Source organism: Neofelis nebulosa, chromosome 12 (genome assembly GCF_028018385.1).
Source record: "Neofelis nebulosa isolate mNeoNeb1 chromosome 12, mNeoNeb1.pri, whole genome shotgun sequence".
Lineage (NCBI taxonomy): Eukaryota > Metazoa > Chordata > Mammalia > Carnivora > Felidae > Neofelis > Neofelis nebulosa.
In genome coordinates this window covers 59,149,781-59,168,906 of record NC_080793.1, presented here as the reverse complement: position 1 = coordinate 59,168,906, position 19,126 = coordinate 59,149,781, and the positions used below count along the sequence as shown (strand labels likewise).

The 19,126-nt window shown below is 35.5% G+C and overlaps 1 protein-coding gene across 33 annotated transcripts in view; it reads right to left on the bottom strand.

Moving 5' to 3' along the window:
* Nucleotides 1-19,126, bottom strand: part of PTPRD (protein tyrosine phosphatase receptor type D) — a 2,222,827-nt gene that overhangs the window by 1,944,336 nt on the left and 259,365 nt on the right. For 32 of the 33 annotated variants that reach the window (XM_058695363.1, XM_058695354.1, XM_058695368.1 and 29 more), the window contains exon 2: nucleotides 9,575-9,629. The exons of the other annotated variant lie outside the window; for it this stretch is intronic. The gene's annotated coding sequence lies outside the window, so the exon portion shown is untranslated. The remainder of the gene's footprint in view (nucleotides 1-9,574; nucleotides 9,630-19,126) is intronic. 33 annotated transcript variants of the gene reach the window in all.

Below are 19,126 nucleotides of genomic sequence, written 5' to 3'. Positions count from 1 at the left end.
TTCATTTGTCTAGACTGGGTTTCTGTGAGTTCAAAAACTTATTGTATTGCCAATGTAAATAAATGTTTTAAAGGTTTTTGACGCACACTACTTGCAATGCCTTTTATTGTGTCATCTTAGCTAAGCTGGAACTATATTTCCCATAATTTCATCCCTCGTATGGTGTGAGGGAACAAAGTGTCACTTAAAAATGTCTCTTTTTGGGACTCTCTTTGGAGAACAAACTGAGGCTTGATGGAGGGAGGGAGGTGGTGGTTGGGCTAGATGGGTGATGGGTATTAAGAAGGGCACTTGTGATGAACACTGGGTATTGTATGTAAGTGATGAGTCACTGAATTCTACTACTGAAACCAATATTGTACTGTATGTTAACTAACTAGAATTTAAATAAAAATTTGAAAAAAAAATCTCTCTGTAGTATGTAGATTATTTTAGGCTGATTATTATTACATACTAACCTGTGCTATATTGGAATTCTTGCCTTCTAAAACATGGATGTTTAGGAGCACACTGTCAATTTAATAGCAGCTTTTCAAGTGCAGAAAAGAAACACTCCAAATTAAAATACACCTATCAATTATATGATGTGCCCTGTTTTTAAAATGATTTAATGTGAAAAAAAAATGATGTTGGAATCAAGGAAATGTGTTACTTTCTGTTTATATGTCTCATTGCTGTTACTGTGTGATTAACTACTCAGAAACTATATAATTCTTTGTATCCTTCCCTTTGCTTAACTCATTACTTTTCACATTAAAAGAATTCAATAAATATTTTTTAGATGATTGAATGGATGACTGAATATTCCCTGCGCAAAATAACTGGTTGAAGTTCACACATGTCAAACAAAAATGGATCATGATTTTTCAAGTAGAGGGCGTTTCTTAATTCAAAACTGCATGAAGATAGTAAGGATATAGCAAGGTGATTTTTTAAAAACAATATGCATAAAGGACATTTGAAATGTTTACCTCTGTTGATTTTATGATTGGTTAGGGCTCTTTTTGACTGTAAGTTAGAGAAACTCAATTTGGACTAACATTAGGAATGAAGGGGAGTGGTGTCTATAAACATACAGGATTCTAGAAGAAGATTGTAGAGCTCAAGAGCAGGAATGCAGTGCAACTCTGATTCTTCCACATCTAGCACCGGTTTATTTGTGAATCATCTCTTCCTGCTAACAAACCACTTCTGGCTGAATAGCATAAAACAGCCTGTGGATCAGGAATACAGACAGAGCACAGAGGGGACAGTCTGCCTCTGCTTGGCAGGATCAGGGTTCTCAGCGGGGAGACTTCAACAGCTGAGGATGATTCAAATGGTTAGGGACTGGCCTCTTCTTTAAATCCTCACTGACAGCCTCCTTCATACCGGCAAGGCTGCTGCTAATAGTCTTAAGGCCCTTCAAGCTTCTTTCACTGCTGGGCCCAAAACCAATGCCACATGGTCTAGGGTTTTGTTGTAATAGCACTTATCTACTTCATATACTAATGTATGTGTCATGTCAGTTAGTGTCTGGTCAGAGAAGCAGAATCACGATGATATGGAATAAGGGATCTACTATTACACAGACTGTATGGAATCACGGGAGCTGATGGGAACACTTCCACTAGGCTGTTGCCTCTGCATCTGATGTTGAGTCTGAATTTGCTATGATTTGGTTGGGTTATTAGTTAGGTGACTGTGAAGTGGAAGAGAGCAAGGACAAACTGAGTGATATCAGGAGACTTAAGATTGTCACTAGCTGAGATAATATGAGAAGGTGTCAAAGCATTTCAACTGAGTCTAGTTGAGGAGACAGCATGATATTTAATAAGGATCTTCTATGATTATTTAATGTGAACTTTCTTATAATCCTGATAATGGCTCTAAATGATAGGAAATATGTTAGTTTTCCTGTTCATACAACTGAGGGTCAGTTTAGCAAGAAGAAAAGAAACATCTTTGAGTTTTCACCCTCAGATGCCTCTAACTTGAGGTGTAAGCTCTTTTCAGACTTACTAGGTACTTGGTATGTGCCCTATATAACATGCACTACATACTATGTTATAAATCTTTTACATACAATATGACTCAGTATTAGCATGGTCCTTACTTTAGAGATGGAGAAACTGATACCTAGAGAAATAAAACTTCTCAAGGTTATACAGCTACAAGTCATACAAATGACAGAGCTGGGTGAATTAAGAACCCTCACAGCCTGGTAAGAGTTTGTTTATTAACCACTATGCCACAAGCCTCTGAGAGGATGAAACACTTCTCCCAACCTTCTGACTATCTGATTAAAAACTGCAATCCACTGACTCTTGATTTCTCTTACCCAGCTGTGTAATTGACAGACTTATGATGTATATAACTTATTGTCTGTTTTTACTACCTCCAAGCAATCTCATTAATGGCAGGGATTTTGCCTGTTTTGTTCACAGATACATCTTGACCTGGGATTGTACCTAGCACAAGGTGGGAGCTCCATAGGAATGTGTTCAATGAATAAAAGAATGATTTTTTTAAGAAGATGACAGAGTAAATTCCGTGAGTGAACAGTAATTGGAGAGGAAGAGAGGCAGGGCAGTGGGAGTTGTATTCTGAAACATTGATTAGTTAGTGCGGCATGCCTAAGGTGTCAGGTGGGAGCAGAAGAAATCAGTGAGCAAGCCTCCCAACAAGGGAGGCTGAAGCCACCCAGGCTCATAGGCATTAAGCCTTTGCTCTCTCACATTTTGTTTGTAGCTTGTTCAGCAATAGACACTGGAAAGGAGGGCAGGAAGACATCAAAGTAGCTGTATTGTTCATATTTTTCCCCCTTTGACAGCTATTTGCTCTATTTCCTGCTGACACTACAATTTCAGCGATTTAATGATACAATTGTTTCTCAAAACGACACAGAAACAGACACCCTCAGCCATTTAATTGGCTGCACTGACGAAGGGGAATCTACTGTTTTCTAATTTCATTTTTGAGAGGTGTGGGAATTTGGAGAAGCTGGGAGAGACAGAATGTTTACTTCTATGGAAAAGATACAGTTTTAGGAAGGGATATTAGTCTACCTGATTAAGGTCTGCCATTTCTAAGACATGCACTAGGATATCTATGAAAATGATTCAATCCCAGCAAAGAATTTGCTCAAATTGTTTATCTTCCAATTCTGTCTGCCCTTAGGTCAATGGAATTTCACTTGCTATAGGAATTCTACATTCTCTATGTCAAGTTTACTGTGAAATAGTTTGCTAATAAATCAGAGCAGGAAACATAACTCTGTTACAAATGTCTGATCCTTTCCTTTGCATAATTTAGGTTTGCATTCTCCACGTCTCCAGGATTGCTGTGTGTTATGTATTGGTTTGATGTGATTTCAATTCCACTTATTTATGACAAAGACCAAGAAAACTTTTTAGAAGTTAAGCTGTTTTGATATAAGAATGAAGTAGATTGGGTCAGGATGTCATCATCTTATCTGTTTTCACCAATGAGAACTCAGTAGCTCAGCTATGGAGGGGCTCCTATTGGGGGCTTAACAATAAAAAGAGGAAGAAGTAACTGTAGCAAGGAGACATTTTGACTATAAACATGGAGATTTTGTGGGACTACCCAAGAATGTACAGTGTGGGCAAAGCTATACTTTGCTGACTGAAAATAGTTCTTTGAAGACCTTAGTGAAATTAGTTCCATAGTGAAGGTGACCCTTTTATTCAAGCAGTGGTGAAAGCCAAGCAGTAGCCCCATGAACATCCTCTTGCCCATCAATACGCTTGCCCTGTCATTGTTCCCTAGCAACATCCTCTAGCAACAGGGTACTTTTACTTTTGCATTGGCAGCTGGATATCAACTATCAGCTGTTTTTAGCTACCTCTCCTGAGTATCACCAACTCATGTAAAGGTATATATACCTCAACTAAATTTGGACTTTATTCCTTTCATCTCTCCTTGCCTTGAACAATAGTGTGATTAATCTATCCCTGGTGTGGAGTATGTTATTTCCTTATTTGCTTATTAAGAGACCTTATCCTGTACGTTACTGGTTTGTGAAATTCCCACGGTGAACCTGTGTTAAATAAACTATTGTCAAAGACAATTGCAGTCTCTGAGCATTGATTTGTACCAAAACAAAAGACTGTGTAATCAGCTCCTGCATCTGGAAACTTGAATGACCCTTGCTACCTTCTCATCATTTGAACTAATGCATTAAATATAGGAAATTTATATTTTCTATTATTACAAAAAATTTCCCTCCTTTTACCATATGATACAGAATCAATTAAAATTGACCCAAGTCTTCCTCATTTTTTCATCTTTAACATACAAAATTAAATACTGGATTTCTAAATAGGCTAGTTTACATGGTGAGTAAATATGGTTAATTCACACACACAAAATAGTGTGTTCTGGAAGCCAAGGTGCTAAAGCTAACTATTATACATAAAAGTAGGTGCGAACTAAATATTGGAGAAGGTATGAAAGTGGTTCATCAATTCAATTAATAAAGACTATTAAAGAGGTTTATAAAAGGCCTATAATACATATTAAATCAATGTTTAAAAGGTAACCCTCCTTCATTCTGGGAAGAAAATGCTTTCAAGCTACTTTTTTTACAGGACTTATCTAGTATTACTTCTCTTTCTTCCAGGAACCTGGAACTTCTTTAAGCTACTAACACAAATGTTTTTGTTTCAATGTCCCTTGTCTTTCCAATAGCCTCACTTCATGGGCCTCAGTTTCACCCAAAGTGTCACTTAAAATTATTTAGCTTATTATTTTGTGGATCCCCTTTCCTAGCAAACTAACGGTCTCAAAAGTATACATAAAAATTCCATGTAAATATAAACAAGTAAGCACAAATAAACAAATACAACCCTCCGTACAAGGCTAGCGGGGCATCATTCACTTTTTGTCTATGTCTGTAACCAAAATGAGTGACGGTGATGTTCACTAGATACAGTAGAATTCTAGCCAACACTAAGCCAAAAATAGGTGAAAGCCAAAACTGAATCCCAGAGTGTGGATAGAAGGAGACAAGTAAGTGGTCAGAAAAAGGAGACAAAAAGCAAAAGTGTTTTGGGAGAGCACTGATTTTATGTGACTCCCAAAGACATCACAGGAGGGGGAAAAAGGAAGGAGAATCAAACACTGGAAGTTTGTATGGGCCAGGAAGTGGAACACATAGCTTAGCCTATGTTCTCCTGGCCAGAATTCAGTCATAAGTAAGAATTTAACAAGAAGAACTGGGGTCAGTGGGTATGAATGCACCAACAGTTAAGAAAATTAGATCCAGACGATCTTTATATGTGTCCCAGATGATGGAAGGTTAAACAAAATCACAATCAAGAAATCAATAAAAGAAACAATAGAACAAAGTTTTTAACAACAATAAAAGAAAGTTTTATTTTCATTGGTGGCAAAAACAGAATTGGCAAATAACTACAGGACAGTTGTTGATAAGAGCATCAGAAACAAGACACTATGGCATCATGGGGGAGGGGAGATGAGTCCCGGTGATGAAATCAAAGAAGTAATATTAGAAACCAGACTGAAAACGACAACTGGTTGTGGAATTTGGAGACAGAGATGAAGGCTATCCTATATAGACACAGAGATGAGATGTTTCCAGATATGCCATGAAGAAATAACAAACTGCCTGGGAGGTTTTGAATGGGGAGCATCCATATTGAAGAACAGCCATTTGGTAAAGCAGACCAGGTGAATTGCTTTCCAAGTGCAACACTGGCAAAAATGGCATATGGTGAAATTTGCTAGAATATATAACTCCCTTTGACAAAATATCTTTTCTTTTCAATTTTATAGTTTCAAAACTTAATGGCCCATATTTGGTTTATTAAATGTGGGAGGGAAGTATTACACTAAAATTATTTTAAGTAAATTTAATAAATGTAAATTTGTAAAACAGAATTTCCCCGCTCAAGATCCCATTATATGTGTATGCATTTCATTACAAATTCCAAGTAAAAATTAATGCAAAGATCTTGAAAAAGTTAGGGTTGGAAAAAGAAATATAGAATTACTTACACATGTAGGAAAATAGATATACTACCAAGACAGCATGCTTACTTTTCTTATTGTCACATTCTAAGGGATTTAGACTTGGTGCCAAAGAATCATATCTATCAACTTGCTGAAATTGATGTGGAAAATATCAGGCAGAGTGTAATCGAATATGTACTAAGTTAATTAATAACATTTTAACATACAGAATTTGTGCTCTTTGAAAATTTAAATACAAAACAAGAGTTCATAATGGACTCATGATTTTCTATTATAATTTGGGAAGTTCAAGAAATCAAAAATTTCAGATGTAATTAATATAGTACTAAGTCAGCAAACATTAACAATAATTAAAAGCTTATTATGCTTACATATCAGAAACTTTGCATGCATTAACTTATTCAATACTTAGAATAACTCTATGAACTAGATGTTTTTTCAGTGGAGGAAAATGAAGCACAGAAACATTTGAAAACTCCAAAATTATACAAACAACAAATGGCAGAATCCATTATTTTACATATATTAAGTTTCCCCAAAATCTTCACTCTTAATCTCTATACCAAACAACCTTCCATAATATGATAATATATTTTATGTAAAAACATATTTTCAACAATCCTTTTTTCTTTTTTTTTTTTTTGACTAATTAATGACATTATAGCAGGGAGAGGACTAAGACCTGAGACCGTTGCCTGAAATCTAATGCTAGGTTTCTATCCATACCAATGTAATCTTTGACTGATCTGCTAGACTACTTTCACAAATAGACAATGAAACAGACAAAAGGGCTGCCAGTTACAAGCCAATAATGCACGTATTCACTCAACAAATAATTTTTCTGTGTGTCAAACACTGTAATGGATATTCAGTGCTCTTACCAAACCCCATGAGGCTGGCCTATTTTGACTTTATCACATCTATAGATAAAGGTAGAGTGCTCCTTTCCTTTATCACTCAAAACTCCAACTCACCTTTTCATTACAAACATCTGGACAAAATGTCAAACTTACATTTGAGTGCGTGTGTGTGTGTGTGTGTGTGTGTGCACGCGCGTGCGCACGCACACATAGCCTTGAACAGCCCCTACATCAAAGTACGGTTTTCTTAAAAGTTCAGAAATAGTAATATGTATCAGTTTGGCAAAATCATCTCTAATGACAAATGTATTGCTTTTGAGACTTTGGGAGAGATAGCCCATCTTTAGAAAGGATAAAGAAATATTTTTTTCTCTCTAAGAAAACAGAACAAAGATACAATATAAAGGGGATGCATTAGCAGATATATTTGCTTGTATGGCAAATTAATATAAATACAAAGAAATACACTCTTATAGGGGCTCAGGGTCAAAAATGTAATACAAGAGAGGAAAAAGAAATCTGAAAAAAGTTTCATGCGTGTGAAATCAGCTGAGCAAAAAGAAAGCAAATTGTTCGGAGTGCAATTGCAATTACTTGAAAGATCATAGTTAGGTAACAGCAGGGTATTGGGATGACATTGTTTAGCTTCATTAATGGATGCATATGATTCCTGGAAGAAGGAGGGTTCTAAAATGAGGAGAGTGCTGTGGGTTTAAAATGGAATCCTCATTAAGAGCAGAGGTTGCCCTGTATTGTTTATCTAACACAGGGGCAGGCAGCTTTCAGGGCTCTTTCCTGCCAGTTTGGGTGTTAAAACCAAACAGCTGACCTTTAAGAAGCTAAAGGATCCAAAATTTGCATAAAGGCTTTTTCATTGTTGTTGCTCCTTAGTTATCCCAGCAAAATGCTTTAGGATAACACAGCTACTTCCTATTTGTTTATGTCACTCATGAGATGAACAAGTATCCCTTATTTTTTCCCTTCCTCTATCTGATGTGCAAATTTTAGATAAACAGGGATCCTCAAACCACCTTCAAAGTTTTCACTGAGAAAGACTTCTTTAGGATGTAATAGGGTTCCAGGATAACAACAACAACAAAAGCACCAACAAGAACAACAACAAATAATTTTTAAAAAATTATCATGACATTTATCTTCTCCCTTACATGACAGGAATTTTTAAGGTAGATATGTAGATTGAAAAGGGATCTATTATTCACTTAACGAATATCAAGAAACAGGAAACTTAGGAAAAAATGGATATTGGATCAATGGAATTTTCTTGGTTTCTCTGAGTGAAAAATGACTTAACGAATGGTACATAAGATCAGTAATATTTGTTTCTCAAAGTTACTATAGAAATCTGAGTGATTACAGCTACTATGGAGGGGAGATATCTTAATATCTTGAACAGATAAAAATTAAGTAGGGATGCTTGCCCTCATATTTTCACACCTGCTCTTTGGTCTCTCACTTCTGATTTTTCACCCATGTAGGCCATCATAAAGCTACCACATTTTTTTCCAAGGTACAGCTCTGACTATACAAACACAAATTATAACAAAAGCCCAACATCTTCAATGACTACTTAATGCTCAAATAGTAAAATATAATTTTTTTAAATCAGGTTTCAAAAAATTCGGCCAATGAATTTTAGTCCAACATTTTGAAATGTCTCACTCTTCCATATAATTTTCTATCACTTAGCCTATACCCTATTGCCAAATGTCTCCACTTATTTCAACCTCCATGTTTCTCCTATTCTCCTCTTGAAAGAAAATGAGTTTATCCAACCCCACATGTCTACATCCTATACAACTGAAAATATCATGTACTTTGGTCAGCATTTTCACATCCCAAGAGCTAAAAAAGCTTCCCTCTTTGAAAGGCTCGTTTCACCATATCTTGACAAGTTATCAATCTCTACCTGTAGTGTCATTATATATGTGTTGCCAATATTTTCCCACTCATTTACAGATATCATGATATCTAATGTCTTTATTGCAACAAGCTGAGAGCTGCTAGTTGGGAGTTAGTAGTAAGGGCATATCAGTCTTTTTACAGTGTCAACCCAAGCTGATCTTTCACTATTTAATTTTCTCTTAGCACCTTGAACTGTGCACTATATTATACAACTGGTTATGTCACACCAGTTGGAATTATGCACTGTTTGTGTTGATCAGTGGCTTTGTTTTCTGTGTAAATACAGAATTGTGTACTACACAAGTGGACATCTTTAAAGTCAGAGAGATTTAGATTTGCAATTAGCTCTGACATTAAATAGCTCTATGTACTTGAGCAAACTATCAACAACTTTAGAGCATTAGTTTATTACTACTGTAGGGATAAAATCGTATCTATTACAATATATTTGTGAAGGTCAAATGGAATGATTCATATTAAGCACCTTGAACATGGAAACCCTTCATATGAATGCCAGCTTTTTTTTCTTTTGCTATACCATCTCATGATCTACATTGCTTCTTCTTAAAAAGAACTCCTGTACCACACTTTCTAAGTATCCTCTAAAGTGTATACAAAATTGAATACAGGTGGCATGCAACTAATGCTAGTGACCAAATGTGGTCTAAACAGGGATATAAACAGTTTTATACAGAGTTTTCAACATCATGTCTAAAATGAGAAATCTTTCTGCAAAGCTAGAACTCAGGTCAAATAGTCTGATACCTGATTCTAGATCTACAGATACTACTTACTAGTAGTGTGACTCTGAGGCAGGTCCTTTACTTCTTTGATTCTCCATTTCGTCACCTGCAAAAATGAGGACATTGGACTAGATCCATGATTTCTAATATGATTAACACTTGAAAATTTATTGGTTTGTTTATTCTGTAAATAAAGTTTCATGGAAGTGAAAAAACAGAGGTATTAAAAGCACAATACAAAGAGGATGATACAAGGAGAAAATTGAGGACTTCCACCTTTTGGTCTCTTCCTACAGGTCAGACTAATTCTGGCTTAAATCTAGTCAAGGATTTACAGAGGATGCATGAAGAATTGTGCGGGAATACGCAGAATGTATGTGTAAAAAAATATAAGTTTTATCCATCCATCCACTGATGAACGTTTAGGTTGCTTCCATATTTCCTTGTGAATAATGCAGATATATCTTCAAGATACTGATTTCAAATCCTTTGGGATATACATCCAAAAGTGGGATTGCTGGATCATAAGGCACTTATATTTTGTGAGGAACTTCCACACTCTTTTCTATAATGGCACATTTCTAAAATTTCCATCCCAAAATGTCTGTTTACAGATGAATGGATAAAGAAAATGTGATTATACACACATAAATGCACATGCACACGTACACAACACACACACACACATACACACACACACACACACACACACTGGAATATGATTCAGCCTTAAAAAAAAAAAAAAGGTAATCCTGCCATTTGTGACAACATGGATGAACCTGATTACATTAGCTCAGTGAAATAAGCTAGATGCAGAAAGACAAATACTGCATGTTGGTCTCAATTGTATGTGGAATAAAAAATGTTAAATTCATTGAAACAGAGAATAGAATGGTGGTTATCAGGGAGTGGGATATGGGAGGTGCTGGTCCAGAAATACAGTTTCATTTATGCCATATAAATACATTTTGGAAATGTAACATACAATAATGTGACTGTAGTTAACAATACTGTGCTAAAGACTTGAAATCAGCTAAAAGCATAGGTCTTAAGTGTTTCAACACACACACACACACACACACACACACACACACACACATGCTAACTATATGAGATGATGAATATGTTAACTAACTTGATTGTGGTGAATATTACACAGTGTACACGTACTTCATATAATCAAGTTGTATACCTTAAATATATATAATTTTTAATTGTCAAAAATTAAGTCAGGTGGCCTTTTTAATTTTGTTATCGAAGGGTGAGAAATTCCAAAGTTTAAACCACTCTGTATCTACTGAATATTTTCTAAAGATTTTTTGAAGCTACAAAAGTTTTGTTTATTTGTTTTGTTTTTGTTTTTTTTTTTTTTTTTACCAAGCATGCTCCAGAACATTATTTAATTAGCTAAAAATTCCTAAGTGAAATTTGGCACTAATGCTTAAGTAAATAAATAGCATGTCTTAGCTTATAAAAGGTAATACAGCTAACAAATGAGTGATCAGAAACTGATGTTTTGTGTTTTAAAGATGATACTGGATACAAAATTCATGTGGATAAGCTGGTTTTGAGCTTCAATATCACTTAGACCACAACATCAGAATAGTCAATGTACAAAAAGTGTGCAAGAAATCATGCAAGAAATTAAACATGTGCTTTGGAGTCAGATAGATGGTTTTAACATTTTAACATTATAGTTCTGAGAAATGTACTTAAAGTCTATAAGCTGTAGCTTGCCTGTAAAATGCAGAATACAATATTGATCCTCCTTGTTTTTCTGTATGTTACTAAGTAATATTTGGTATAAGAAAGCACTAGCTCATATTAAGTGCCAATGAATATTAGTTCCTTTTATTTCTCCTTTTATATAGTTCCACAATATATAGGAAACATTGCCTGGCACAGAGTGTAAAGCAGTGTCAGCAACTCAACTTTTTAATGGTTTCTTTCACAGTGGTTTCTAACTCTCTAACCTTTTGAAGCTGTTAAAATAAAGTCAAATACTGATACTGCTGTGGCATAAGTGTATGCTAGGATCAATAAATTGTGGTTGTTGGAATAAATTGCAATTAAAGGGGTAGTACTTGATTGCTTGACAGTAGGTAGTCTTTCTGGCCCAAATAAACTCAAGTATTAGTCTGATTTACAAGCTAATTAGTATGGACTTCACAGGCATTTCATTGGGGGACCATGAGATCATATTGACTTCTGCTCACATCATGAGAGCATCCTTCAAGTTGTTCTGTGTCACTGATAGGTGACAACTTCGTGTTTACTTTGTTTATTCAAGAATACAGTTTTAATCATTTTTAATCAAGTAGAATATACAAGAAATTTACAATGTTTGCAAATAAGCACCCAAATGTCTAAACTATTTCACTATTGCCACTAGTCTCACCCTCCCATTTCTATACATTTAAGATAAAAATATACATGCATTCAAAAAATGACAAAGTCATCAATGTAGTACAAAGGATAATTATTACTGAATCTTTGAAGCAATAGAAAAATATATAGAAGCATTAATTTATAGGCTAGAAAGCCACAGGGTAGGTATTTCATAACAAATTATTTGAAAAATCTATAAAAGAGAGACAATTTTTGTCTCCAAATAAAGAAGTATGCTTATCTAAAGTATAATTCTGTTTATTCTTAATTTTCCTATTCAATGCAGTATTTTATATGATAAATTCCAACATATGCCTTTATAATTATCTAGTGAATATGGGACATTCATAGACTAAAACAGGTAATTTAAGCAATCCTTTGAGTTGTAAATTACATTAAGATACATCATGTGCTTTCCTCTACTATGTATTTACTTACTAGTGCATTTCCTGCTAGGGATTAAATACATTTTTGTTGAATGAAAAAATGACAAAAGTGCAATTCCTCAAAAATACATAAATATATATATGGTATGACTGTTTTTAAAATTAACTATCCTTTCCACTTAAATAGCTCTACCCCATATTTCTTGTAAATAAAAAAAAGCAGCAAACAAAAGTTACAAATACTTGAAAAAAATCCCTGATGCTATGTTCTCTGTTGTCCATATTTATGTTAGATATATATTTTAGGTTGCTAGTATTATATCCAGTAAATCTCACATCATACTTATTATGTTTCTGTTATTTAGTCTTCAGGTTCTGAGCCTTATTTTCCTTTCCCTAGCTCTCTTTGAAAGGCATCTTTGTGAAGGCTGAAGAAAAAAGACTAATCTATTTGTATACTGGTGAATTCTAATCACCTACTAGAGTTTCTGACTCATAAATGCCCAATCATTATTTTTTGCATAAGGAAACTGATCACAATTAGTATTATAAATTATAAATCCTATTTCTGACTTTAATAGACACGTAAACATATATTTTGCTAAATTTGAGTAATCTCTTAACCACTTTTATGTATGACAATGCAAAACTATATTAAATTTAAGGAATTATACAAAAACCAGAATATCAAAATTTAGAATCGATGGTAGCATTTTAAAGAACAAAATAGTATCCTAAGATAAAAATGCTGAAATAAATGTTTCAGTGTCAAAATTAGTAGAAGCCCATGAAAGAAATTATGAAAAGACAAATTAGAAACAAAATCCATTCCCTAGCTTAGTTAATGTCATCCAAAACAAGAACTTATTCTTCTTGAATGCAAAATGTCTATAGGCCTTGTTCTCCCCAGGATTTAACACAATACCTGGCTCATTGTGAGGACTAAATTTGTGTTTTAAATGCATTAATGAATCAATCAATCAATTCCTGATTCAGAATGTCTAATAGTAAAACAGTGTATAAAATACCTGGGAAAAAATAAAGATGAGAAAAATATTAAAATGTATAATAGAACAATTTAACTAATATGGCATAGACTACATATTCTGTGGTTTCACAAGATTTGGTATTATTCTAAGCTGCAAGTGATATTAAAATTCCAGAAAGATAAAATACATCTGAGTAGGTAGGTTTAAAACAAATTCCTTTTCCATTCTAAGTTCAGCGTCATAATATTAGAGATATTATTTGAGAGCATCTTTTCCCCCTGTCTGTAAACTGATTGGTGAGAAGGAGGACAGGAGAATCTTGCTTCCCTGTGCTTGGGTTACATTCTCTGAAGTCAACAGTAGAAAAGGATGCAAAGATGTGGATCTGAAAATGAGAGGTACTGTGATTCCACAGGATGTATGTTCCTGCATAGGCCTTAGAACAACTGCTCAGCTCTGACTGATCTTGAACCTGTCAATCTATCTGATCTGATTATTAATTTGCTTGAAATCTTGTCATGGTTATAATTTTATGTGCTGCACAATTGTAATGTCATTAAGATAAAGCAAATAATTGAAAACTTGTAATTGTGAGGTAGCCAAATCTTAGGCCATGAGGAAAAGAGAATTCTCTGTCTTCACTATAACACATGTCCACACTACCAGTCTCAATTTTTCTTCTCAAGAGCCACATACACATCACTACCACACAGTTGCTTTCTGCTTCTCTTCCTTTTTCCGATTTATCTTGACACTCCACTGCCTGTCACTGGGGCTAGTCTAGACCAGTGCTGCCTTTCATGAGTATCTTTTGTTTTTCCTCTAGGCATGTTTTTTTTTTTTCTCTCTCAGATAACTTTTTATGAGGCAATATTAAGATCATTATGAGCTTTTAACTGTAAATTATCTAAAATCACAAATCACATAGGCCTATGATCCACTTTAACACGAATGCTGTTAACTAGTTTTTAAAGAATACTGTTGAATTTTACATAAAAGGAGTGTCAGAAAATCATGTTTGGAGGTATAAAATACAATTCTAATGATTTAAAATAGGGATGAGGGGTGCCTGGGTGGCTCAGTCAGTTGAGCGTCCGACTTTGGCTCAGGTCATGATCTAGCAGTTCACGAGTTTAAGCCCCATGTAGGGCTCTGTGCTGACAGCTCAGAGCCTGGAGTCTGCTAAGGATTCTTCTCCCTCTCTCTCTCTGCTCCTTCCTCTGCTCATATTCTCTCTCTATTTCTCAAAAATAAATAAACATTAAAAAATTAGAAAAAGGGGCGCCTGGGTGGCGCAGTCGGTTAAGCGTCCGACTTCAGTCAGGTCACGATCTCACGGTCCGTGAGTTCGAGCCCCGCGTCAGGCTCTGGGCTGATGGCTCGGAGCCTGGAGCCTGTTTCCGATTCTGTGTCTCCCTCTCTCTCTGCCCCTCCCCCGTTCATGCTCTGTCTCTCTCTGTCCCAAAAATAAATAAAAAACGTTGAAAAAAAAATTTAAAAAAAAAATTAGAAAAACAAGCTTATTTCATTGAAAAAAAAAAATAGGGATGAAGTGGAGACCCTGGGTGGCTTAGTCACTTGAGCAGCTGACATCGGCTCAGGTCATAATCTCACAGTTCATGACGTTGAGACCTGTGTTGGTCTCTGGCTGACAGTGAGGGAGCCTGCTTGGGATTCTCTCTCTCTGGCCCTTCCCCACTCATGCTTTCTCTCTCTCTCAAGATAAATAAACAACTTTAAAAAATAGCTTACCTCTTCCATTTGTTTTTTTTTCTCTTTTATTTATTTTTAGAGGGAGAGAGAGAGAGAAAGAGAGAGAGAGAGAGAGAAAGAGAGAGAGAGAGAGAGAGAGAGAGCAAGTGGGGGAGGGGCAGAGAGAGATGGAGGGAGAGAATCCCAAGCAGCCTCTGCACTGCCAGTGTGGACTCCAACGTGGGCCTTGAACTCACAAACTGTGAGATCATCTCCTGTGCCAAAATCAAGAGTCAGATGCTTAACCAACTGAGCCACCCAGGTATCCCTTACCTCTTCTGTTTGTATGTCACATATGGTCCAATTCATTTTCAAAATCTTATTTTTTTTAACAATAAGATTGAAATGCAATCACGGATGTGAAAAAGCATAAATATACACATGTATATATTCACACAAATGTGCACACACACATTCACACATATTCCAGAGAATACACATATGCTCCAGTGCTAATTCCAATCCCTGGGGATAAATCATTCCAGCAAACATCATGTGGTCTATGTTTCCATCAGTTATTTCTGAATAATTAAATTGCTAAATAGGAATGTGCAGAAACACAAATACACAAACATGTGTGTGTGTGCCTCTCAGATATACTGTAGATTTGTTTCCATGTCCCTAAATATTTTTAGAGTGTCATCAGAATGAGTCATTAATTTGAAGATTAATATATAATTGTTTGAATACATGAAAAGTGGAAATGTGTAGTGTAGGGGATATATGAAAAAACTGTGTACTCTGCACTCAATTTTGCTATGAACTTAAAACCATTCTAAAAGTAATGTCTATTAAAATAAACATTTTATTTAAATAAGATGTTTTCATTTAGCAATATCCATTGAATTTATGCTTAAGTTTAAAATAATCGTTTATAAGTGATTAAAAAAATGAAAAAAAAAGTCACATATGGTAGGCAGAAAAACTTCTCCCAAAGATGTCTATGTTCTGATTCCCAGAACCTGTGAATATGTTATGTTACATGGCAAAGGGGATTATAATTAAGGTTGTAGATGGAATTACATGCTAACCTCTGCTGACCTTGAGATGGTAGAGACTATCCTGGATCATTGAGGTGGGCCCTGTGTAACATAAGGATTCTTTTAAGTGAAAAAGAGTAAGAATCTGAATGGTATGATCTGACAAAGACTCTATTAGCCATTGTCATTGCTGGCTTTGGAGATGGAAGTGAACATCTGGAATATGGGAAGCCTCCAGAAACTGGAAAAGACAAGGGAACATATGTTCCCCCCAGAGCTCCCAAAAAGAAATGCAGTCACACTATGAACATTTACATATGAGGTTTTATGGACATATGTTTTCATTTCTCATGAGTATATACCTGGGAGTAAAACTGCTAGGTCATATGGCAGGTCTACAGTTATCATTCAGAGAAACTGTCAAACTGTCTTCCAAAATGGATGCCCCATTTATATTCCTGTCAGCAATGTATGAGGATTCCAAGTTTTCCACATCCTCAAGAATACTCATTATTTTCTTTTTATGATAGCCATATTTTCGTGGGTCAGTGGTGATATCCCATTGTGGTTTTGATTTGCATTTCTCTAATGGCTAATGATGTGAGAAACTTCTTATGTTCTTATTGTCCATTTGTATATATTCTTTGTAACAATGTCTATTCAGGGGTGCCTGGGTGGCTCAGTCGGTTAAGCGTCCGACTTCAGCTCAGGTCATGATCTCGCAGTCCCTGAGTTCAAGCCCCGCGTCGGGCTCTGTGCTGACCGCTCAGAGCCTGGAGCCTGTTTCGGATTCTGTGTCTCCCTCTCTCTCTGACCCTCCCCCACTCATGCTCTGTCTCTCTCTGTCTCAAAAATAAATAAATGTTAAAAAAAATTAAAAAAAAATGTCTATTCAAATCATTCATTTTAGTATCTTTTTAATGTAGTTAATAAAAACAACTATTTGCTTTTTGAGGGGATTTCTTAAAAAATATTTTAAATAGACATTAATTGTAGAGCAGTTTTATGTTCACAGCAAAATTGAGTGGAAGGTATCCAGACCTCCTATATGCCCCTTACCGCAACACATGCATAGCCTCCCCCATTATCAACATCCTTGACCAGAGACCATCAGAGTGGTACATTCATTGCAACTTATGAAACTACATTGATGCATCATTATCATTCAAAATCTATGGTTTACATTAGGACTCACTCTTGGTTGTATATTCATTGAGTTTGAATAAATGCATATTAATATATATCCATCATTAAAATATCATACAGAGTAGTATGATGTTAGTATGATATCCTTTGGTGCCTAGTGTATCCGTCTTTTCCTCCCTGCAGACCCTGGAAACCAATGAATTTTTTATTATCTACACAGTTTTGTCTTTTCAAAAATGTCATATAGTTGTAATCATAGAGTTGGTAGTCTTTTCAGATTGGTTTCTTTCACTTAGGAATATGTGTTTAAGTTGCTTCATGTTTTTTCATGGCCCATTTATTTTTAGCACTATGGTCGTCCATTGGGTGTACCACTGTTCATTTATCCATTCCCCTACTGAAGGGCATCTCAGGTACTTCCAAGTTTGGCAACTATGAAAAAAGCTGCTATCCATATCAATGTATGGATTTTATGTGAGCATAAGTTTTCAACTCATTTGTGTAGATAGCAAGGAACATAAGTGCTGGGTGATATTATGGTAAGAGCATGTTTAGTTTTGTAAGAAACTGCCAAACTGCCTTCTGAAATAGATGTACCATTTTGCATTTCCACCAGCAGTGAATGAGAATTCCTGTTGCTCTATATCCTCTCTAGCATTTGGTATTATCAGTATTCTGGATTTTAGCCAATCTAATAAGTGTGTAGTGGTAACTCACTGTTTGAATTTGCATTTCCCTAGTGACATATGATGTACAACATCTTTTTATATGCTTATTTGCCATCTGTATATCTTCTTTGGTGAAGTATCTGTTAAGAATCTTGTCCACTTTTTAGTAGGGCTATTTGTTTCCTTACTATTGAGTTTTAAGAGTTCTTTGTATGTTTTGAATAAGTCTCTCTAATGGGCTGTAACTTTGGAGCTCCTCCAAATTCATATGTTGAAATCTTAACCCCCAATGTGATGGTATTGGGAGGAAGGGTTTTTGGAAGGTGATTAGGTCCTGAGAATGAAGCTCTTATGAATGCTATACTTGTCCATAGTTCTCTTGCTCTCTTTCTGCCATTTGAAGATACAACCAGAAGATGGCAGTCTAGAAGAGGATCCTCACCATACACTGAATCTGTCCATATCTTGATCTTAGACTTCCTAGCCTCAGAACTCTGAGAAATAAATGTTTGTTGTTTAAGCCACCTAGTTTGCATTATTATTTTATAGTAACCTGAACTAAGACACATTCCTTTATCAGATATGTCTTTTGCAAATATCCCCATCCAGTTTGTGGCTTTTTATTCATTTTATAGTGTTTTTTGCAGAACAGGTATTTTCAGTTTTAATCAAGTCCAGCTTATCATTTGTTTTTCTATCAAGAAGGGATACTATTAGCATGGTTGTTTCACTTGTAGAGAATAAACCTGCATATCTTTAATACGATAAAGCCTTGGGGAAGAAAGAAGATATATAGTATGGAATTTGTAGATCACCAGAAGTTTACCCTGATAAAACTGGGAAATTTTTAGGATCATGTTCCTGCAATGCAATTTGGCATTCAGATGCTTTATTTTTCAAAAAATGAAAAAAAAAACAATATTAATGATGCTTTTTAAGGCAGATGGATAGGTGTACCTAGCTTGTGGTGTGGTGTAAGTTCACAAGCTATGGGATACTATGGATTAAACAATATTTTATGAGTTAATAAATAGATCTACTAAATTAGGTGGTCAGAGGGGCGCCTGGGTGGCTCAGTCGGTTGAGCGCCGACTTCGGCTCAGGTCACGATCTCGCGGTCCGTGAGTTCGAGCCCCGCATCGGGCCCCTGTGCTGACAGCTCAGAGCCCGGAGCCTGTTTCGGATTCTGTGTCTCCCTTTCTCTGACCCTCCCCCATTCATGCTCTGTCTCTCTCTGTCTCAAAAATAAATAAACGTTAAAAAAAAAAATTTAAAAAAAAAAATTAGGTGGTCA